Source organism: Bison bison, unplaced genomic scaffold, assembly GCF_000754665.1.
Source record: "Bison bison bison isolate TAMUID 2011002044 unplaced genomic scaffold, Bison_UMD1.0 scf7180017864518, whole genome shotgun sequence".
NCBI classification, from domain to species: Eukaryota; Metazoa; Chordata; class Mammalia; order Artiodactyla; family Bovidae; genus Bison; species Bison bison.
This window is the reverse complement of record NW_011495071.1, coordinates 16,999,981-17,024,823: the sequence shown is the minus strand read 5'-3', so window position 1 is coordinate 17,024,823 and position 24,843 is coordinate 16,999,981. Positions and strand designations below refer to the sequence as shown.

At 41.2% G+C, this 24,843-nt stretch overlaps 1 long non-coding RNA gene across 1 annotated transcript in view; it reads right to left on the bottom strand.

Annotated features, from left to right (window-relative positions):
* LOC104981449 overlaps positions 1 to 14,847 on the bottom strand; it is a 43,046-nt gene extending 28,199 nt beyond the window's left edge. The window contains exon 1 of the long non-coding RNA XR_824374.1: positions 14,707 to 14,847. This is a non-coding gene — a long non-coding RNA (uncharacterized LOC104981449). The remainder of the gene's footprint in view (positions 1 to 14,706) is intronic.
* Between the last annotated feature and the right edge of the window lie 9,996 nt (positions 14,848 to 24,843).

Here is a 24,843-nt window from a genome sequence, read left to right as displayed (position 1 = left end):
TATTTGTAAGGCCTCCCCAGACAGCCATTTTGCTTTTTTTGCATTTCTTTTCCATGGGGATGGTCTTGATCCCTGTCTCTTGTACAATGTCACGAACCTCATTCCATAGTTCATCAGACACTGATGAACCTTCCTGTGATGGGTACAGGAAGGTTAATCCAAGAACAAAGAAATTTTATGACTCTTTGAGAATTCAAATTACCGTCTGAGGGTGGCTCAGACAGCAAAGAATCTGCCTGCAGTGCAGGAGACCCAGGTTCGATCCCTGGGTCAGGAAGATCCCCTGAAGAAGGGAACGGCAACCCACTCCAGTATTCTTGCCTGGAGAATCCCATGGACAGAGGAGCCTAGCGGGCTACAGTCCATGGGGTCACAAAGAGTCAGACATGACTGAGCAACCAACACTTTTTGAGAATTCAATTTAAAGCCCCTATGCAATTGATTGGTCTTCCCTGATAGCTCAGCTGGTAAAGAATCTACCTGTCATGCAGAAGACCCCGGTTCGATTCCTGGGTTGGGAAGATCCCCTGGAGAAGGGATAGGCTACCCTCTCTAGTATTCTTGGGCTTCCTTGGTGGCTTAGACAGTAAAAAATCTGCCTGTAATGTGAGACACCTGGGTTCCATCCCTGGATTGGCAAGATCCCTCGAGAAAGACATGTCAACCCACTCCAATATTCTTGCCTGGAGAATCCCCATGGACAGAGGAGCCTGGTGGACTACAATTCATGGGGTCCCAAAGAGTCGACACGACTGAGCAACTAAGCACACACTTAAGTACAATTGATTGGAACAAATCCATGCAAAATCATCCAGGGGAGACATGTGTCATTCACCAGGAGGACTGACTTGTTATTTTATGGAAGAGGTTGTGGAAGCATAGAGAAAGGACAGTCTCTAGGACAAATGGGGGTGGTGTTCATGCAAGTGCTCTCCTGGGAGAGAAGGTCCCAGCCAAATGCCTCTGATTATTGCAGTTCTACTGGCAAGAACATTCTCAAAGTGAACATGTATCCAGGGAATTATAGCCAATGAGTTTCCAGTGTTTCCAGCTCCCTTAGCATGACCTGAGTATCCCTGTTGTAGGATTGCTACATCAGGCTAAGACAGGATGTCCCTTTTAAACATTGAATTATTCTAATACCTCTGGTTCTGCTTCCAGGTTCACCAAACAACAGTCTAATTAGAATCTTGAATGTCTGTTTTAAAGAAGGGAGAAAGGACTAGCCACATGGATGTGACCTGTTGTTGCGACATTCATTGTTCATTGCAAATTAATAAAGTGGCTTTTCTTGTTCAGTGTAGTTTTGGCAGAGTGATTTGCTAAAGTGTAAGTGTTATTTTGTCCTCCCTATATTTCCCCCCACATTTCAGAAAGTAGATTAATGTAACCACAATCACCAGTGAAGATATAGAACTATTTTATCATCACAGAGATCCCTCATCTACTCCCTTTATTGTCATTCCTATGCTCCTCCCCTCCCCCAATCCAAATTCCTAGAACCACTAATCTATCCTCCATCTCTATAATTTTATCATCTTTAGCATGCTATGTAGATGGAATCATACATTATGCAACCTTTTGAGATTGGCTTCTTTTTACTCAGTATAATTCTTTCAAGATCCATCCAGGTTGTTGCATGTATCGACAGTTTGTTTCTTCTTATTGCTGAGGAATATTCCATGATTTGGAGGTATTTATCTTAACTAGTCACCCACTGAAGGATATTTGGGTTGTTTCCAATTTTAGCCTATTACAAATAAACATACGGGAAACATTTCTGTGTATGTTTTGCGTGGACTTAAATTCTCACTTCTCTGTATAAATGCCCAGGGGAGTGATTGCTGGGTCATGTGGTAAGTATATGTTTAGTTTTTCAAGAAATTGCCGAACTATTTTGCAGATTAGCTAAACCATTTAACTTTACTACCAGCGATATATAATAGAACCAGTTGTTCTGTCAGCATTTGGTTTTGTCACTATTTTCATTTTAGCCATTTTTATAGATATATGAAGATGTTTCATCATGATTTTAGTTTTGCATTTCCCTAGTGGCTAATTGGAGAAGGCGATGGCACCCCACTCCAGTACTCTTGCCTGGAAAATCCCATGAATGGAGGAGCATGGTAGGCTGCAGTCCATGGGGTCGCTAAGAGTCAGACACGACTGAGCGACTTCACTTTCACTTTTCACTCTCATGCATTGAAGAAGGAAATGGCAACCCACTCCAGTGTTCTTGCCTGGAGAATCCCAGGGACTGGGGAGTCTGGTGGGCTGCCATCTATGGGGTCGCACAGAGTCGGACACGACTGAAGCGACTTAGCAGCAGCAGCAGTGGCTAATAATATTGAACACATTTTTATTTACTACCTATATATCACCTTTATAGAAATACCTCTTCTCTTTTGCCCTTTTTCTAATTGGATTGTTTTTTCTTACTATTGATTTTTGAGAGTTCTTTATGGTCCTTTGGAGAAGGAAATGGCAACACACTCTAGTATTCTTGCCTGGAAAATCCTAAGGATGGAGGAGCCTGGCAGGCTGCAGTCCGTGTGGTCGCAGAGTTGGACACGACTGAGAGACTTCACTTCATGGTCCTTTGAAGATATTTGGTTTGCAATACTTTTGTAATGCTTTTTGGTTTGCAAACACATTTTCCCATTCTGTGTCTTGTCTTTTTATTCTCTTAGGAGGATGTGTTGCAGAGCAAAACATTTTAAAGTTTGATGAGTCCAACTTATCAAATTTTCTCTTATGGCTTATGCTTTCAGTGTCATGTCGAAGAGCTCTTCACCTAGTCCTAGGTTCCAGAAACTTTGTGCTTTGTTTTCATCTAATAGTATTGTAGTTTGACATTTTACATTTAAATCGATGATTCATTTTGAGTTATTTTTGGATAAGGTGAACTTCAGTTGAAGTTCATTTCTTTGCCTGTGAATGTCCAATTGCTCTAGTACCATTTGTTGAAAAGGCTATCTTTCCCCCATCGAGTTGTTATGCAGCTTTGTTGAAGATCACTTGGCCTTGCTTATGTGAGTCTATTTCCCTGTACTACTCCAAAAGCTCTGTCTATCTGTCTCTTCACCGATACCACACTGCTTTTTTTTTTTTTACTATGGTGTTAACATGTAAGATCCATTAAATTTTTTCTCTCTGAATAATAGCTCTTTTTTTTTTTTTTGAGTGCTTATATATGCCAGGCATTGCTTTAAGTTCTTCACAAGGATACACTTATTTAAACCTCACAAACTCCTAGGAGATGATTTATGCCCCATTTTATAGATGAGAAAACTGACAGAGTAGTTGAGTAACTTTTTTAAGAGATGCATTTGGAACCCAGGCCCACACACTAGCCAATGTGCTTTATTGTCTCTCTGAAGTGAACCAGTTTTTATCTCCTCACAGAGTTGATTTTACTGAACTTTGCATTGGCATTTTACCATGAAACCATGTTGAAAGATATGATAAGAAATAGCTCTATAAACCTATTGTATCTACTGTAGGCAAGTTATGAGGATGTGGTTCACTGCGTCACATGGTGTCCTCTTTAGGAGGACAGATGGGAAAACCGCCTCTCAGATCTCAGTACCAGGAATAGATATATTTCTCCTGACTAAGTGGTTTGTTTTTATCTCTTGGACATTGTGAAACTGTATAAGTGATTACATTTCCCACTTTGTGCTGGCTGCTAAAAAGCTCAGAACCCAATTTTCAGCCTATCTTTAGCAGTGATGTGCACTGGATCTAATGTTGTTGTACTTCTGACTTCATCTTATTTTTCTACCCTTATTTTCTCTTCTCCCTCATTTCCTCCCTAACTTATTTCTTTTTGCTTTAGTCTTTTTAAAAAATCAGAGAGCATAAAAAGTCAAACACAAGGCTTTTACCAAAAGCAACAAAACAAAACGACAGTCCCTTTGCCCCCTCCTCCCCACTTCTGATTCCCACTCTGTGGACCAGCTAAGGTCACATCTTTTACCTCTTTCATCTGGCGCTCGTGTTTTTTTTTCACTTGGCTTTTCACTTTAAGCACTATTTCCTGATTACTTATTATGGAGAGTAGAATTTTGTTTTCTTACAGTACTCTCTGTAACACACACCCTTCACCTATAACTATCCTTCCATTGTAATAATATCACAATTTTGATTAAACCCATTTTCAGTGTTTACATTATTATGCCTATGGAAATATTGCTCACAGGTGAACTGCTTGCTGTCCACTTTGTGTCTTATATAGTCATTTTGTTTTCCCTTAGGTTAATAATTGTCTTTTTTTAACTTCTGTTTCCATAGAGCAGTCACTAATTTCTGCCTAAGCCCTCCGACAGAATTATAAATCTCTCACTCTATCCGTTTTGCTTGTTTTCTCACAGACGTCTCTTCTGGATGTCATCCTGGAGCTTTTCATCGTCCAGCTTCAGTCTGGGCTTGTTGCTCTCCAGGCTGGCTGCCCAGTTGTCATTCTGTGACTTCCCTTTTTCATCATTTTGAGAATTCTCTCTACATCTCTCTTTCACTGGGTCTCTTGTTTCCTGGAACTCATATTTTCCTCTTGGTTTTGCTCACTTTGTTTGGTGGAACACATCCTGCAATGGATTCCTGAGAAAAAGTTCATGAAAGGTAAATTGTTTTTTAGGACCCGCATGTTTGAAATGCTTTTATTTTAGCAGCACATTTAAATGGATAGTCTGGGTATAGAATTCTAGGTTGGAAATAATTTTCCCTCAGAATTTTAAATACATTGCTTCTCTGTCTTCTAGCTTTCCATATTGCTATTGAGAGTTTGACACTAGGTACCTCCTGTGGGACTGGAAGATTATTTTTCTCCTCTCTGGAAGGTTTTGAGATCTTCCTTTTCTTCCTAACATTCTGTAGTTCCATGATGATCCACCTTAGATTAGGATCTTTTCTTGCCCACTGTACAAAATGAACTTTAACACTGTGGGCCCTTTTGATCTGAAAATATGTTTCCTTCAGTTTTGAGAAATTATCATGTATATTTTTATTTTAGGAATTTCCTCCCCTCCATTTTTTTCTGTTCACCCTAGAACTTTTGATTCAGTTGTTGAATCATTTAAACTGATCTGATTTTCTTCTTATCTTTCCTTTTCCCCCGCCTTGGAGATTTTCTTTGTCTTCTAACTCTTCAATTGAATTTTTAAATCTGCTATCATATTTTTTTCTTTTCTTTTTTATTGGAGGGTTGTGTGGCATGCCACACAGCATAGGGGGTCTTAGTTTCCTGACCAAGGATGGAACCTGGACCCCCTGGAATGGGAGCATGGGGCCTTAATCACTGGGTTGCCAGGGAAGTCCCATCATATTTTTACTTTCTGGAGCTCTTTCTAGTTCCCCGATTGCCCCTTCCTTCCTGTCCCTGTTTTTGTTTTGCTTTGTTTTTAAATGGCATACTGTTCTTATTTCATTTTCCCATACTTCTCTAAGGGCGCTCATTTTAGTGCTTGACATTTTCTTTTATTTCCACCATTATTGTCTCCCTCTGAACTCTTTTTGTTTGTATTTACATTTGCGATTTTTCATAAATGGCTGCCTATTCATATTTAAGAGTGAGGCACTTAAATGCCCCTTCTGTGAATGTGCGGAGTGTATTGGACTGTTGAGCTTTGCAGTAGTGTCACGTTTGGGGGTGGGGCAGTGGAAGGTACCTTCAAATGTCCTTATTTATAGATATTTTCTCTTAGGCTGGTTAGTCAGCCAGTCAAAGAAATCTTTTTACATGGGAGTTTATGAACCTGGCTTCTAGAGAGTATTAGGGGAAAAAGGCTGGAGAGTGGGGCTGCAGGGAGCTCATCATTCCTTACAGAGACCTCCATCTAATCCCCCTGTCTTCAGCTAGGTCTCATGCACCAGGCAAAGAACCTTTGACCCAGCCTCTCAAGAGAAACTGCCTGACTTCTTCCAGGTAACCTTTGTAAGGGCTTTCCTGGTGGCCCAGTGGAGAAGAATCCACCTGCAATGCAGAAGACACAGCAGGTGTGGGTTTGATCCCTGAGTTATATAGATCCCCTGGAGGAGGAAATGGCAACCCACTCCAGTATCCTTGCCTGGAAGATCTCATGGACAGAGGAGCCTGGCGGGCTACAGTCCATGGGGTCACAAAGAGTCGGACACGACTGAGCGACTTCACTCACTCACTCAGGGATCTAACGGATGGTTATAAAGACATTCAAATAATCTTTTCTTTCCATTCACACGCCACATTCCCATCTTCAGAGTCACTTGGTGCCTTCAATTTCAGAAGTTTCCAGGGTTCTGTGGTGCAATTTATCTTCCTTTTTTCAGCTTTATTTGATTTGTCCCATATGAGGGAGCCTGAATTTTGACTCAGGACCAAAACAAAAGTTTGAAGGCAAAGTCAGAGAAATGGTGCCCATGGTAGAATACAAAAGATGAACAAAAGCAAGAGAGTCTCTGCAACCAGAGGAATAATCATATCCAAAGTCACAATCTTTGTCTACTTTCTACATGGTTCTCCACTTAAAAAGACAGTGCTTTGAAATAATATGATGAAGAGGAGCAGTAGTTCCCTCTGTTGATCTCAACCTATGTCCTGAGGGAGAATCAAGGCTATATATGAAGAATGATTTCAAGGTCAGAGATCTGGAGGTTGTAGAAAAGTTAAGAAGTGTGTCCAGGCTTTAGGACTAAGGTCAACAGCAATGTGAGGATGGAGAAGTTTCAATTTTATGTGACTCTTAATTTAGAAGTGCACCCTGATGTCTTAAAGGAGTCGCTGGGAAGGGGGCTGAGTTATGATTTCCAGCTTCCCTGTCCAGTCATCCTTTGAGGACTGATTGGTTGATAGAAATCTACTGTTTAGGGACATTTCACTTTACTAAAGTAAACATAGTGGGCCTTTACAAAACTTAGAGACCTTCCTACACAAGGAGAAGGCTGTTAATATACTTTCCATCTCAGGGCAAGAGCTCTGGGTTGTTGTCCCAGTGGGATGTACTACAGATAGACCTGTAATTTGCTGCCAAGTTTGGCCCCTAGGGCCTTCTCAAGAAGAAATGGTTGTGTCCCTAATGTTGTGTCATCTACAAACTGGCACTTGCCAAGGGCATTTGCCATCTGCCTCTGTGGAGATTGAGCCCTGTGCTACTGCAGTTGTTGACCTTAGATATACCCTGAAGGGAGTTCAGAGTGGAGACTGAGGCACTCTGTGTTCCAGGGAAACTCATGGAACAGGTCTTTAGATAGTTAGATAGTTTCAGGAACTGTGTTCATGATCCTAGTCTTTGCATCTCCCCCTATCTAGAAAAGCTCTAAATCCCTTCATGATGACATCAGCTCTTTGTGACTAGCAGAAAACCTCTGATAAAGTAAGTGCTTGATTACACTGAACTCCCCTCTTCACCAAAATCTTACGTATTGGCCTTCCTCTACTACCTCTTTGGAGTAGTCTCTCAGAGCTATCAGGCTTCCTAGGTGGTGCTAGTGGTAAAGAACCCACCAGCCAATGCAGGAGACTTAGGAGATGCGGGTTTGATCCCTGGGTTGGGAAGATCCCTTGGAGGAGGGTATAGCAACCCACTCTAGTATCTTACCTGGAGAATCCCATGGACAGAGGAACCTGGTGGCTATAGTCCAGGGGTCACAAAGAATTGGACATGACTGAAGTGATTTAGCACGCACACACATGGACTCAGAGCTATCTGAAGTGCTATTTTCCAGGCAGCAGTCCTCATTTTGCCCCAAATAAAACATAATTCACAACTTTCATGTTGTGCATCTTTTTTTAGATTACAGTCACATTAATAACATTAAGTAAGTTTAAGTATATATAGCCTAGCTTCCCTTAAGAGATGACTCAGAGTTGGTACACAAGCTGAAATATCCTGAAAGGAAGAAGGAAAGAAAGAAAGAACGAAGAAGTAAAAAGCTTCATTTTCATTTGTAGCTTTGTCTTTCAGAACTTTTAAAGTGTAATATGTATATATATGTGTGGCTCAGTCGTGTCCAACTTTGCAACCCCAAGCTCTTCTGTCCATGGGATTTCCCAGGCAAGAGTACTGGAATGGGTTGCCATTTCCTACTCCAGGGGATCTTCCTGACCCAGGGATGGAACCCATTTCTCTTGAGTCTCCTGCATTGCAGGTGGATTCTTTACCTGCTGAGCCACTGGGGAAGCCCTTAAGGTGTAATACTACAATAATAATAATAATAAAATTTTAAAGTGTGATGCAGAGATTTACAACAAAAAGGTATTGAATCATAGCAGACAGAGGGATTTGAAGATATAGTGGAGTAAGGGACTTCCCTGTCAGTCCTGTTTAGACTGTGCTTGCAATGCAGGGGGCAAGGTTTGATCCCAGATCAAGGGACTAAGATCCCACATATTACTCGGGGAGGCTAAAGGAATAAATAAAACATCATTCCTAAAAAAAAAAAGATACAGTGGAGTAAGTAAGTGATTTAACTCTCTGATCAAGAGAGAAAAGCTATGGAAGCAAAGGAAAGAAACAGAAAAACAAGATGGTGACTGCCAGCTAGAAGAACTTAAGTTCCCCTCCTCCTGGTGACCCTGTGGAGATTCCCACAACTCTGTCAGCATCTAGAACTTATTTGACTGTGAGTGGAGTGAGAAAGTGCCAGATAGTGGAACCAGTGGCTTCCTGGAAAGATGGGATAGAGAAGCTCAGAGACTGACACAACCAGAGAGCAGAAGAAGAAAGGAAATGACCTTTAGATAGAAGTGGAACTGTAAGTCTTCCTGATTGCGTCTAGCATTCTGCACATACAAAGGAGCCCCAGGAAAACAGTCTCAAAAGGAGAGGAAATAGTGTCAGTGTTGCTGGTGAGGCAAATGTACTTTCCAGATACAGATCACCCAGGGATTCTTAACGCCTATATGATGGTCACGCAAAGACTTGTGGATAGATAACCTTTTCTGTTAAAACAAAACAAAACAAAACAAAAAAACAATGAACTGTTGCACACTGAGTCCCCTAGAAACTGACTCTGAGGTAGATATTCACATGCAGGAAGCTTTCTGGAGAGTTCCCAGGGATTCAATACCAGCAAAGAGTGCAGGAAGTAGGACTGCATAGAAGGATGGCAGAGTGGTCACCACAAAGGTCAGCCCGCCAATCCTCTGAGGAACTCTGTCCTGCCTTGGCTCAAAGAGGACTGGCATTCATACTTGGGCATGGACCAGTCATTAGTTGTAGGCTGCCTATGAGCTTGGACAACGTGACTCTCTTCAACTGAGGACAGTATCCGGAAGAGAGACCCATCTGAGAGCCATCGGCTGCCAATATTACTAGCAGCTGAGGGAATGATTGCCTCAATTCAGGAAGAAGATCTGAGTAACATACCACAGCATCCATTACAGCCAACCATTTGCACTGTGTCCACTCACTTTCACTATGATAACAGTGGGAACAGCTCCTCCAGGATTCTGCTTGGTCTATGTTCGTGGGGAGATCTACAAGAGGAAGGTTAGTGGATAAACTAGAGCCCCTGGTGCTGCTTCTGGTCTGAAGGTTGCAATTTGTCTACAGCCATACCACCCTGAATGCACGCGATCTCATCTGAAGTTTGCAATTTATACTCATTGTCTCCCTGCTATACAAACCATTTTCATTTCCCTCACCTTCAGCACTGTCATATAAGCATCTTATGTGGTGGGCCCCTGGTTACCATGTCCTTCTCGGGCTGTGGCTACTCCATTTACCATAAAAATTGTGCAAAAAATTACTCAGTCAATCACCAGGGCCTCCAAACACAGACTCCAGTGTTGCTGGGACAGGAAGTGTAAATGCCACAATTAGTCACTGTGAGTGATAAGCAGAAGCCAGAACCTCTCCTATTTCCTTCCCTTGGATTTCAGAGCCATGTATTATATCTATTGAGAATACAGTCAGATATTAATATAATAGTTGTTGATTTATGGTATATGCTGCATCTTGGAAGATATCACTCCATCGTTGGAAGGTATCACCTCCGAAGTGGTACTGCAGCTGCACCTTTAAAAGGCCATTTTGTCACTGTCAAGTTGACAACTTCTGTATAGTGTGGTATGAAACAGAAAGAATGGATTCCAAGGTCATGGGTCATGTTGCACCTTCTCTGTTTGAAATGGGTTCCTGGGTTCAATCAAAATATTACAGGATTCTGTGTTGGTAGATCAAGCACTCCATCCCTATGCCTTCAAATAGTGGTGCTGACTGAGGCCCTGAGGATGGGAAAGGCATACCTATACCCTAAATATATATTCATTCCAGTCAAAATTAATCACGGCCCCTTCCAGTATAGTCAACTTGCCATCAAGTTGTTGGTTGGTCTCCTGGAAGAATGGTGCCATATCGAGGACTTGGTGTTGGTCTCTCTTAGTAGTGGGTTGAACAGAGGAAGAAATAGGAGAGATACAGTTGCATCAAAGGCTTCCATAGGAGCCCATAGGGTGCCGATCCGTGAGGCAAGTGAGTGTGGCCAAATACATATCCAGCCCTCCATCACTGGCCACTAATTATTAGTGGCTACACCCAAAGAAAGGAGCATGACCTTGGGCAAGGTAGCTTTCTTCAGTTGAGGGAGAGCAATACTTGGAGAGACATTCATCTGAGAGCTGTCAATGAACTCTCACAGCAGGTAGGAGAATGAGTATCTGAGTCCCGGAGGAGAGAGCTAGGAATAACTGACTAACTGGTGGGCATTTCCATTCTAAATCTCAGCTTTTCCAAGGAGTTCTAGAATGGGGATAGGTTGGAGGAGGGCAGAAAATTGTGATATATCATCTGCCAGCTGTTGTAGTTGCTTATCTGGGAAAATTCATTGAAAAGTGTATATATTGTGGTTTCATGTATATCTAACCAAACTTTGAGTTGATCCAAGCAAAAAAATTCTAAATGGATCAACAAAAAGTACAAAGAATGCCTTTATTCTAAAATATCCACCATTTATAAGATTCTGATTACTTTAAAAACCTTCATTGTTGTATAGACATAATGTTTACATATTCATATCAAGAAGTTATTTTCATTCTATTTAAATATATGTTTATCTCCATTAATATAGTTTGTTCATAGATTTATTATTTTTATTAGTAATTCAATATTCTACCATATTAATTTATCAATGTTATAATGAGTTAATGTCTCTGTTTGGAGCATATGACTTATATCTGGTTTTTCACAATAATAAGTAGTACAAGTATAAAAAATATCTTAAAAAATCTCCCTTTTTTACTCCCATAATGGGATTAAAAGCTCTATTACCAAGGTTGCTTTTAAGAAAGATTTTCCTAATTTTCAATACTGCAGCAATGTTCAAGTGTCTGCTTACCAATTCTTAAACTCTTAACACTGTTTTTGTCTTACTTTTGGTAGTAGAAAGAATTTTTACCTCATCATTGTTTTAAATTCAGTTTCCTTAATTATTTAGTGAGGCAAAGAGTTTTCTCAAATGTTTTTTACCTTTTGTATTTTTTGTTATTTATATCTTTTGGCTATTTATCTCTCTAAAAAAGGAGACTGGTCTTTCATATTTTTATCAGTCCCTTATGTATTATAGACAGCAAACTTTATTTGACATTTATTTTCAGCAGTTTCTCATTCCATTGCTCTTTATCTTAAATTCACTTTTTAATTAAATAGTTTGCTTTGTGTTTTATAGCACAAAACCCATTAATAATTTCTTTAAATGTTTTGATATTTTAAAATTGATATATTATTTCTGTTAGGAAAGGTATGTTATCATAATCTGTAAACTTTTTATCTTCAAATGACAATAGATTTCTGTTAAGTTATTTAATACCTCCAAATCTATTGTGGCATAGTAGAAATTATGATAATTGTTTTTTGGCCTTTTAGCTGAAATCAAGTGTAATTAGAGTCTTTTAAATGTTATCTAGTTTCTCCTGTATTGTTTAACAGAGATTCATTTATTTGTCACTTATTTCACCATATTTTTCATGTTTTAACTTGCTGTGTAGGTAGGTTCAAATTTATTTCTGAAATTTCCAATTTTATCAATAGGTCTACTTTTTAAAAAAAATATAGTATTATCAGATTCTTCCCTCTTACATCCCTTTAAGAACTGAAGTAATTTTGGCTTTAAAATATGTGCATATGGTGGGTAGGTGGGAGGGAGGCTTTAGAGGGAAGAGATATATGTATACATAGACCTGGTTCATATTGTTGTACAGCAGAAATTAATACAACATTATACAGCAATTATCCTCCAATTAAAATTTTAAAATGTGCATATGATCATAGCTATGTGCATATGAATACAGAGGCATTAAAAAAAGGTCTGGATGGTTAGCCTTGGATGATTGAATTACAGATGAGCTTTATATTTTTCTTGCCTTTTATCAATAAATTCTAATATATGTTATATTACAAAGGACACATCACTTCAATGCTTAAAAAAAAGAGAAGCTCTGCAGATAAAATTAAGAAAAATATTAATCATAAGATAAAAGATAATTATTAAGAAAATAAAAAGGAGCAGATTAGGGGCAAACTCAGATAAACGACTGCTCTCAGTCCTTTGTGTGTGCTAAGTTGCTTCAGTCATGTCCGACTCTTAGACCATAGCCTGCCAAGCTTCTCTGTCCATGGGATTCTCCAGGCAAGAATACTGGAGAGGGTTGCCATGCCCTCCTCCAGAGGATCTTCCCGACCCAGAAATCGAACGCGAGTCTTTTATATCTCCTGCATTGGCAGACAGGTCCTTTACCACTAGCACCACTTGGGAAGCCCTTTAATGTGACTGTAATAACAGTGTTCGGACCTCTTTGTAAGCACATCTCTGCATAGCTACCCCTTGACATTTCTGAAATGCCCACTTTTGTCCCAGTCTGTCTCAGTTCTGTTTCTGGAATCTACTCGCTGTGACTGCAACTGTCTTTGGCTTTCAACGCCGTTGGTTCCCACGGCTGACTACCTGTCACTGATTTCTTTCTGGACTTCTGATTTCAGCTCTTGCTCTTTGTGTGTTTGGGTTGACTCTGCTCAAATCTCTTTGTAGTCCTTCCTCAACTGTCAATCCTCTCGACCCCTAAACCCCACCAGCTTCTGAGTTTTTCTAGTCTCAGCTGCAACAGAAAGTCTGGGGTGACAGACCATCTGCTGATAACAGCCATGCCCTGGACGTGGTTTTTTGGACCAGAGGTGGATACTTGCTCATGCGAGAAACAACTTGTGATTTGCATGCTCAGTCACTCAATTGTGTCCAACTCTTTGTGACCCCATGGACTGTAGCCTGCCAGGTTTCTCTGTCCATGGGATTTCCCAGGCAAGAATACTGGAGTGGGTTGCCATTTCCTTCTCCAGGGGATCTTCCCGACCCAGCGATTGAACCCACGTCTCCTGAATTGGCAGGTGGATTCTTTACCACTGAGCCACCACAGAAGATGCCTCATTAATTAGCATTGCATCAAATTTGTGAATGGGAAGTATGACCATATCATTTGTCTAGTCTTTCCAATTATGAGCAGAAATAGCTCTCCATCTAGCCTGGTTTTCTTTCAATGTGTTATTAGGATTGTGTAGTTTTCTTTACAGCTCTTGGTGTCTGTGTGTGTGTTAGTATTGTAGGTAAATAATGGGGATTTGGTGTTTGGTTGCAAATGTGACTGCTTTTTTACACCTTAGTTTCTGGCTGTTGATTGTGACAACTATTTTTAAATCTGCTTATGTTTTCTGCTGGCCATTTGAGGAAATGAGGAATTGCCCAGTGTGAGAAGGGCTGCTTAGCAGAGATGGATTTGCATCGCCTGTTTGCTTTCACATGTTTGTGTCTCTTGTGGATGATGTTTGAGTAGTGCCTGGCCCTTGTGAATCATGTGGGCGGTGTACCTTTACGTTCTCCTCTATGAATAAGCCAGGTTAATTGATCTGTACTGGAACCAAATCCATGTCCTTAAGCCCTCTGAAGGCACAGGCAGTACAGACCTTTGCTTTCAACAGCATCCATTTCCAATGATTACAGTTGTCTGGGCAGCTTTGGGAGATACTGATTTTTATGATGTGAATAGACTGAAAAACTATTTGGGGATTGGTTGTAAGTTTTTGAGCAATAGATTAAGGGCTGAGCTAAGTCATGTCCTAAAAATATGCTGTGAAAAAAGTACACTGTGCTTTGAAAATTATACAAGTAATACATGTTCATTGTAGAAAAATGAGACAATGCAGATAAGCTTAAAAAAAGAGAGAGAATGTCTAAAATCTTACCATTTACAGTTGGTTGCTGTTATTTTGGTTATTTTTACTTCCAAGTGGTTTCCTATGTCTGAAGTATATAATTAATTATACAAATAAACATGCACATTTAATATATTTCCTAGTTTCTAAGATGTATCTTTCTCCACATTATGACATTTCTAAAATGAGATACAGTTTTACAATAAGTGATTAAATTTAATAAAGTATTTCTCTTTCTCCCTTACCCCGCAAATAGCTATTATTAAATGCAGTCCATGGTATCTTAAAATATATTTTTAAATTTCATCTTTTATTTCAGATAATTATAAATTCACATGCAGTTGTAAGAAATAATACAGAACGATCCCTTTTATCTTTTACCCAGTGTGTAGTTAATTTTATATATCAACTTGATGGGGCTAAGGGATGCCCGATAGTTGGTAAGGTATTATTTCTAGGTGTGTCTAGGAGTGTATTTCCAGAAACCATTAGCATTTGAATCATTTGACTAAGTAAAAAAGATCATCCTTACCAATGCAGGTGGGCATCATCCAATCCATTGAGAGCCTGAATAGAAAAAGAAGGTGAAAGAAGGGTGAGGAGGGTAAATTAGTTTACTTGAGCTGGGACATCTGTCTTCTCCTGCCCTCGGACCTTGGTGCTCCTGGTTCTTGGCACTTGGGACTGACATTGAGGCTTACACTATTGGTCTCCTGATTCTCAGGCCTTTGAACTTGTACTTGCACTATTGACCTTCCTGGTTCTCAGGCCTTAGTACTTGGCCTGAATTATACCACTGGGTTTCCTGGTTCTCTATCTTGCTGACAGCAGATCATGGGACTTTCAGTTTCCACAACCGTGTGAACCAGTTCCTACAATAAATCTCTTCTTATATATCTATATATCTTTGTCTGTGTCTATGTCTGCTTCTATGTCTGTGTCAATTTCTATATCTGTATCTATAATCTATATCTATATATCTTACTGGCTCTGTTTTTCAAGAGAACCCTGACTAATAACACCCATTTTCCCCTACTGTTAACATCATGCAAAAGTATAGTTCAGTGTCACCACTAGGAGATTTGTATTGATATGGAACATTTTAATCACCAGGTGGATCTCTATGTTGCCCTGTTATAACCATACTCACCTTTCTGTCACTCTCCTCACTCCAGCCCAGGCTATTACCTCTGGCAGCCATCAGTTTGTTCTCCATCTCTATGATTCTATCATTTCAAGAATGTTCTGCAAATGGAATCATACACTATGTAATTTTTGCTTTTCTTACTTAGCATAATTCTCTGGAGATTGATCCAGATTTTACATGTATCAATAATGCATTCTTTCGTTATCGTTGAATATTCCATGAATGGATACACCCAATTTGTTTAAACATTCACCCCTTGAAGTACATCAGGGTTTCCAGCTTTTGGCTACTCAAATAAAGCTGCTATAAACATTAATGTACAGATTTTTGTGGGAATATAAAATTTCTCTGGCATTTACACCCAGGCAGGCAGTTGCTTGATTGTAAGGTGGTTGCATATTTAGTTCTCAAAACTGTTTTCCAAAGTGGCCTTTCCATTTTGTAGTCCCACCCATGATGTATGAGTGGTCTGGTTTCTGTGCATCCTTACTTTTTATTTTACCCATTCTGATAGGCAAGTAATGAATTTCATTAATAGTATTATTTTCTTTAATAGTGCTATTCAAATGACCTACTTCATATGGGGTGAGTTGTGTTAGTTTGTGTTTTTCAAGGAACTGGTTCATTTCATCTAAGTTGTCAAAGTTATGTGCATAGAGCTGTTCATAGTATTTCTTTCAAATTCATTGATTTCTTCTCTTTGTTATTCCCTTCTTTTTTGCTTTGGGTTTATTTTGCACTTTTTCTAGATTCTTGAATGGGAGCTTAGATTATTGAACACAGACATTTCTCTTTACTGATATGTACACATGTATGTATAAATTTCACTGAAAGAGATATTTTATATTGCATAGAAAAGCCTTAGTGTGCCTACCATATTTATAGCTCCCTCCTGAGGAATTCAATTCAATTCAGCAAATATTTTTGGAGTGCTTGGGCCAGGCACTGTTCTAAATTCTTAGTACATAAGGGAACAAAATAGACAAAGAGTTCTGTTTTTGTGGAGCTTACGTTTTAGCAGGAGGAGACAGCTAATAAATAATGAGTGTAATTTATATGTGAAGTGAAAGTCACTCAGTCGTGCCCGACTCTTTGTGACCCCATGGACTATATAGTCCATGGAATTCTCCAGACTAGAATACTGGAGTGGGTAGCCTATCCCTTCTCCAGGGGATCTTCCCAACCCAGGGATTGAACCCAGTTCTCACACATTATTACTACTACATTTCAGTTGTGTCCGACTCTGTGCCACCCCAGAGACGGCAGCCCACCAGGCTCCCCCGTCCCTGGGATTCTCCAGGCAAGAACACTGGAGTGGGTTGCCATTTCCTTCTCCAATGCGTGAAAGTGAAGTCGCTCAGTCGTGTCCAACTCTTAGCAACCCCATGGAATGCAGCCTACCAGGCTCCTCCGTCCATGGGATTTTCTAGGCAAGAGTACTGGAGTGGGGTGCCATTGCCTTCTCCGTCTCCCGCATTAAGAAAGTGATAAGTGCAGAAACAAAAAGTACAGCCGAGTAAGAGGGAATGGATACGTGGGGAACTATATATGGTATATACACATATACTGTATAGTCCATGGGGTCGCAAAGAGTCGGACATGACTGAGCAACTTTCACTTTCATATATAGTATTTACTACGGGCTTCCCCAGTGGCTCAGTGGTAAAGAATCTGCCTGCCATGAAGGAGATGCAGGAGATACGTATTCGATCCCCGGATCAGGAAGATCCCCTGGAGGAAAGCATGGCAACCCACTGTAGTATTCTTGCCTGGAGAATCCCCATGGACAGAGGAGCCTGGTGGGCTATGGTCCATGGGGTTGCAAAAAGTCGAACACGACTGAAGTGACTGAGCACACACTCAAACACGCATAGTATTTACTACTGCAGAACTTACCATAATGCATTTAATACTATAGTTAGAGTATTGAATAGATTGGTCAGACAGGCCTTGTGGAGAAAGTGAGATTGAGTAAAGACCAAAAGGGGTTAGTCAAGTCAGTAAATGTAGGAAGTGTGCCTCAGACAGATGGGGCAGCTAGAGCAAAGGCCCTATGGTGGGAGCATGTTTGGAATATTAGAGGAAAAGCAAGCAGGAAAAAGGAAAAAAAGCAAGAGGAAAAGCAAGTGTGGCTGAAGCAGAATGAGCAAGGGGGAAAGTGGTAGCAATGAGGTCAGCGTATAATGAGGGCTAGGTCTTTAGCTCTTGCTCTGGTTAGATGGGGGGCTGTTGCCGTATATGAAGCAAAGGAATGACATGAACTGATTTAGGTTTAAAAGAATCACCCTGGGCGACTTCCCTGGTGGTCTCAATGCAGGGGGCCTGGGTTCAATTCCTGGTCAGGGAACTAGATCTCACATGCTGCAACTAAGAGTTTGTGTGCCACAGCTAAAGCTCCCACATGCTGCAACTCAGGCCCAGCGCAGCCAAAAAAAAAAAAAAAGAATCACTCTGGCTGCTATGTTGGGAATGGGTTATGTACAGAAGCAAGTAACTACTGAAACAATGCAAGTGAGAGGCAGTGTAGTTTGGAGCAAAGCGATTGAAGTGGGAAAGGTGAGAAGGGTTCAGATTCTAAACATATTTTGAAAGTACAGATAATAGAATTTCTTCATAGATTGGATTTGGGGTGACAGAAAAGGATAGGTATCTGGATAACCGGCTTGATATAAATTTTTAAACATAGGTGACCACTTTTAATACCATATACACCCTTCTTACCTCTACAGTCCTGTCAAGCTTGTTGGACAATGACAGGTGCCTTACCTGGGAGCAGCTGAGCAGTAAGCTGGGCATTAGCCTTTAGGGTGTCCTGGCATGAAAGTTTTGTCCAAATAAATGACAATTAACTGTGCCAGTGATTTTTTTCTTCCAGGAATCAGAATTGGGGAGACAAAAATCATCATTACCATCATCCTCAGTGAGAGCAGACATGGAGAGAAGGCAGTATCCAGACCTCATGAGTAAGCAGAAACCATGAATAAACAAATGCTCTGAGCAAACAAAAACCAGGAGGCAGCCAAAAGATACACAGACTAATGACAGACGTAATAGAAGATAACCGAGGAAGCACCAAATTCTCAGGAGAGACAGAGTCAATGACCAGGCCTGGGTCACATGCGAATCCTGGAACCTCATGTACAGTCAGCTACTCTGTTACCAGAAGTGGGAGGATGGTGCGAGACAGGCAAAGACTACAGGTGTGTGCACCAGCCACATGAAGTCAGGCAGGAACCGACTCATGGGAGCCAGAACCACACATGAGCCAAAACTATGAAGGTGTTAGGAAGCCAGAAAAAGCAGAGGAAACCTGTCTGCTGAGAGAAGCTGAGAAGTATAGCAGACGATCAGAGAGGAGCAGTTGATGGCAGATGGTGCCACTGTGTTCGAGCTGGGACTATATGTAATTTTCCTTTTTCAGTCCCATCCCCAGGTGTCCTGGCTAGGCTGACCCCTGCATTTTAGTGTCCCCAGAATACCTCCTTTAGATGTTCAAAATATCCTCTTTTCTTTTTTTTTTTAAGTTGAAGTATAGTTGATTTACAATATTACATTAGTTACAGGTGTACAGCTTAGTGATTCAGTATTTTTATACATTATATTCTATTTAAAGTTATTATAAAATAATGGCTGTAATTCCTTGTGCTGTACAGTATATCCTTATTTATCTATTTTATACACAGTAGTTTGTATCTCTTAACCACATACCGTTGTCTTAAACCCCCCTCCTCCCCATTTGTAACCACTAGTTTATTTTCTATATCTGTGAGTTTGTTTTTGTTTTGTTATATTCATTCTTTTATTTTTTTTTAGATTCTACATATAAGTGACAACAAAGAGTTTGTGTTTGACGTATCACTAAGCATAGTACCCTCTAGGTCCATCTGCTGCTGTTGCTGCTGCTAAGTCGATTCAGTCATGTCCGACTCTGTGCGGCCCCATAGATGGCAGCCCACCAGGGTCCCCCGTCCCTGGGATTCTCCAGGCAAGAACACTGGAGTGGGTTGCCATTTCCTTCCCCAATTCACGAAAGTGAAAAGTGAAAGTGAAGTCGCTCAGTCGTGTCTGACCCTCAGCGACCCCATGGACTGCAGCCTTCCAGGCTCCTCCATCCATGGGATTTTCCAGGCAAGAGTGCTGGAGTGGGGTGCCATTGCCTTCTCCGCTAGGTCCATCTACATTATTGCAAATGGCAACTTTTCATTCTTTTTAATGACTGACATATTACATTGTATATACATATTCCACATCTTCTTATCATTCATTTGTTGACAGACACCGAGTAATTTTTGATTTATGCTCCAGGGATAAAGATGGCATATTGTCAGGAAATCACATAGTATCTACTATTCTCTGCAGATTGAGCATGGCAGACAAGGTACAAAAGGTGAATGTGACTATTTTGAATAAAGAAGAGCTAACTGGAATCATGTGAAGCACTTTATGTACCTTCTCTTATTTAATCTGCAGTGTGAAGGAGGTACTATCATCACTGAGGTTCACAGAGGATAAGTACAGTCTGTCTTCATTATTTGTGGGTTCCATATTTGCAAATTTTCTTACTCACTAAAATTTATTTGTAAGCCCAAATCAATCCTCTTGGCACTTTAGTCATTCCCAGACAGCGCAGGGCAGTGAAAAAACTGATTTCTCCAACTTGCACATTCCCAGCTGAGGCAAGCAAGGCGACGCTCTCCCTTCTTGTGTCAGCTCGTATGCTGTAAATAAGTTTCCCTTTTGTAATTTAGTTAGCACCACATTTTTCACTTTTTTTGTGCTGTTTGTGATTTTACTGTTTAAAATGGCCTCTAATATTGTTAAAGTGCTACCTAGTGTTCATAAGTACAAGCAGCTGTGATATGCCTTACAGAGGAAACGTTTTAGATGAGCTTTGTTCAGGCACGAATTACAGTGCTGTTGGCTGTGGGGTCAATGTTAATGAGTCAATAATACATGTTTAATAAGGTGCCTTTAAGCAGAAGCATGGGCTTCCCATGGGCTTTCCAAGGGCTTTCCACGTGCTAGTAGTAAAGAATCCACCTGCCAATGCAGGAGACACAGAAGACACAGGTGCAATCCCTGGGTTGTGAAGATCCCCTGGAGGAGGCCATGGCAGCTCACTCCAGTATTCTTGCCTGGAAAATTCCATCGACAGAGGAGCTTGGCAGGCTGCAGTCTGTGGGGTTGCAAAGACTCAGACACGACTGAGCAACTGAGCTCTCACACACGCAAGCAGAAGTGTACATAAAATAAAGTTATACAGTTATATATTGATTGGTTGTGAAAATGTTTCACTGGAGACTTGCGAGAACCTAACCCTATATTTCCCCTATGAGTAATAGTTTCATATTACTAATTCAGTGTTTGCAGAGATTTACAGAACATAACTACCGTGAAAAACAAGAATCAACTGTGATATGTGTAGGATCCGACAACTTACAGGAGCGTGGAGAGCCCAGCTGCAAAGTCTTGCCTCTCTGATTCTAGACACCTGTGCTCATTTCATCCCACCCTTTCAGAAGAGAAAGAAAAGCTCTTCTGCTCAGCTTCCAGTGCTCCTTCTACTCTATGACATTGCTTTCCCTACACCTTGTTGCCTAGGTGGGAAATGAACAGGTATGAAACAACTGTGAAAAACACATCATAATCATAGCACATTTACCATCACCATTCCTTAAATATATGTGGCTGACATGGCTGCTCTATCACAACCCGTTTTCCTGCTGGAGCCCAAATGGAGTTTCCTGATTTTTAACACAAGACTCCAGGCAATCACTACCAGTCCATCAGAGTTGGCATCTATGATGAAACTTTTATCTTCCTTGTATGATGACCTGTGTTCTTATAAGATCAAGCATACACTTGTAGTGATGTGAATGAACCTAGAGTCTATCCATCATACAGAGTTAAGTCTGAAAGAGAAAAACAAATATCATATATTAATACATATATATGGAATCTGGAATATGGTATTGATCACCTATTTTCAGGGCAGGAATAGAGATGCAGACATAGAGAACACATTTGTGAACATGGGGGTTTGAAGGGGAGGGTGGGATGAGTTGACAGAATAAGACTGACATATATGTATACACTACCATGTGTAGAATAGCTGGTGGGAAGCTGCTGTATAGCACAGGGAGCTCAGCTTGCTCTTCTGCAATGACCTAGACGGGTGCGATGAGGGAGGTAGGAGGGAGGCTCAAGAGGGAGGGGATATATGTATACATAAACTACCACACCATTTAAAGCAATTATACTCAAAAAAAAAAAAAAGCATACACTTAGAGGGTCCAAGCCTCCAGGCTTAAGGAATTTTAGAGTTTATACTGAGTTTCACTCTGTTTCAAAGCCTAGACCCTTAAGGTAGCTCTGAGTGTCTGGTTGACTCTGCTTTGGAAAGGCTTTCTGGATTCCTTTACATAGTTAAGACTGTTCCTGAAAGATTCATTTTGATGGAAACAGCCTTCTTGTTCATCTTTCTATCACCTGTGCCTAGAACACTTTTGGCTAAATGTTCCTCATGATTTTGTTCAGTGAATGCCTGGCCTCTTAGATTGCCATCTATTTTTCCTAGGGAGAATGAGCTCTGACATGGGCCAGTGACAGAATGGAATCCTTACTGGCAAGAAGCAGGGGCCAATATAGCAGGGGTGGAGCTTTTCAGCTGAGGAGGAGGTTTTGGGGGTAAGCAGTCAAGAAACTGTACATGAAATTGAATAGAGAAGCATTTGACTGAATCTCTCTGCCTCTTTTCTTCATTTCTCTTCATGTTCTCTCCTATGGATTACCTCTTTACCTCTGGTAAGATGGATTTGAGAAACCCAAGCAGGAATGGGGTCAAGGCGTACAGGGAAGAGGAGGCATGGGGTATGCTGCCTGGGAGCTCGTCTTAACTCTGAACTAGTGTTGGAGAAGACTCTTGAGAGTCCCTTGGACTGTAAGGAGATCCAACCAGTCCATTCTAAAGGAGATCAGCCTTGGGTGTTCTTTGGAAGGAATGATGCTAAAGCTGAAACTCCAGTACTTCGGCCACCTCATGCGAAGAGTTGACTCATTGGAAAAGACCCTGATGCTGGGAGGGATTGGGGGCTGGAGGAGAAGGGGACGACAGAGGATGAGATGGCTTGATGGCATCACCGACTCGATGGACATGGGTTTGGGTGAACTCCGGGAGTTGGTGATGGACAGGGAGGCCTGGCACGCTGTGGTTCATGGGGTCGCAAAGAGTCGGACACGACTGAGTGACTGAACTGAACTGAACTGAAAGGACTCCAGCCTTCAGCTTCTAGTCTGTGGGCACCAGTGTTGCCCATTCTCACACAGGGCTCAGGACTCTTGGCCCTCTACCTGCCCAATTCATCTTCCTCTCCCCAGCTCCTGTTTCCTTTCTCTTACACATAGCAGATGTGGTTTGTGAGGAGATAGGGAAAAGGAAGTTAGCCCGGGGAGACATAGATATATTTGACCGGGAGCCTAGGAAGGGAAAGTCACTCAGTGCACCAGTGTGGAATGGGAGAGTTGAAAGTACATTAGATATCTGAACCAGGTTTATTATTTTATTATTGGAAGTGGTTTTCAGTCAAAATCTCTGCCGTGGTATTGGGGGGACCACAGGAAGCTGGGGCTTCTCACTCTGCAGTGGGTTCTGGAGCAGTGTGGTACTCAAGGCCTTGGGGGACTGTGATAAAGTACCTAAAGGCATGGGCTTTGGAATAAGACTGAACTGAGTTACCATGTTCTAGGTCTGTGGTTTAGGGCAGGCTCATTAATCTCTCTGGATTTTAGTTCTTTTATGTATAAGATGCAGATATTAATGGTATGCACTCTATTGGATTATGATTCTCACAATCATTAAAAGAAGTGAGGTCTGTGATGTTTTTGTGAAGCGTGCTTAGGAAACTCAAATGTTATCTATTGCTATTATTCATAATACTACCATCTTGTGGTATTTTCTTACACCTGGTGAGATATTTCCTTTTCTTCTCAGCTCTGAGAATGAAAGCAAAATGTACAGAATTTTGAAGAATCTGTAAGAGCAAGACAGGTACTCACAGGGACACGTGAGCCTGAGTCTGAGAAGCAATCCTGACTGTGGAAGTGTCAGGACACCCGCAGGATTGCCCAGCAGGAACCAGAGTGGGGCCTCTGGAGATCATTCATTCCTGAGATCATTTGGTGACTGATTAAAAAAGGCACTGAAGGCTCACTTTGGAAAAGTATGCCCGTATTTCCTCTTGCCCTACTTCAGCAGGCTTGAAGGGGTAAGGAGTGGCCATCTACAACTTACCCAAGAAATGAACCAATGGCCCAGAGCGATGGCTATGAAGCTCTTGTAAGCCTTGACACGCTGGGCTTCACCTCCCCGGCTTCTGTGATACTTGTTTCCCACAGCTGGGCTCACAGATGCATCCCTCCTACCACTGCCTTGTGGAATCTCCCAGCGTTTGCCCATCACCCATTGTATTAGTTTTCAACTGCTTCTGTGTCAAATTATTACAACCTTGGTGGCTTAAACAACACAAATTCATTACCTTAGAGTTCTGCAGTTTAGAAAACCAAAATGGATCTCACTGGGCTAAAATCAAGGTGTCATCAGGGTTTTCTTCCTTTGTAGAGGCCTTAGAGGGGGCAATGTTTCCTTACCTTTTCCAGCTTCTAAAGACCACCTGCAGTTCTTGGTTTATGGCCCCCTTCCATCTTTAAAGCCAGCAATGGCAGGTTGAGTCTTCACATCTGCTTCCATCAACACATGTTCTTCTGATTCTTCCTCTTCCACACTCAAGACCCTATGATTACATTGGGCCCACCTGAGTAATACAGGATACTCTCCTTATTTTGAGGTCAGCCAATTAGCAACCTTAATTCCATTTGCAACCTTGCCTTAATTCCAGAATTCCCACTTGCCATGTCATATTACATATCCATAGGTTCCAGAGACAGCATGTGGATGTCTTTGGGGGCCATCATTCTGCTTTCAGCAGCCATTACTCACTGCGCCCTGCTCTCTGATTCTAGAATGAGTAAGCTCCCTTGGATGCCAGGCCTGAGCCATCCTCTTTGTGCTGGGATTCATGAATCCCATACCAAGGTGCTGGTCTCTAGCCTGACTGGAGACCCTCCAGTCCTCCCCTTCACTTTTATATAAAGTGATCCAAAGTGCCTTATACTGAGCATGAGGGTGCTCTGACTGCTGTGCCCAAATAGGTGGGTAGGAGAAATTATTCTTTATTTCTTCAAAAACATTCATATTCTTTATTGTGATAGCCAGGCTAACACTAGTAGATTCAATTTTTTTTATTAAAATTTTCAAACAGGGATTTCCAGTGGTAGCCCAGTAGTTAAGACTCCACGGGTGATCCAGTGGTTCAGGCCCTGCTTCCACTGAAGGGGCCACAGGTTCAGCCCCTTGTAGGGGAATTAAGATTCCACATGCCACACGTTGTGGGAAAAAAAAAATACAAACATAAGAAGCCGATTTGTTCATTCTATGCTATCCCAGTCTTATCTGATAGCACTTTC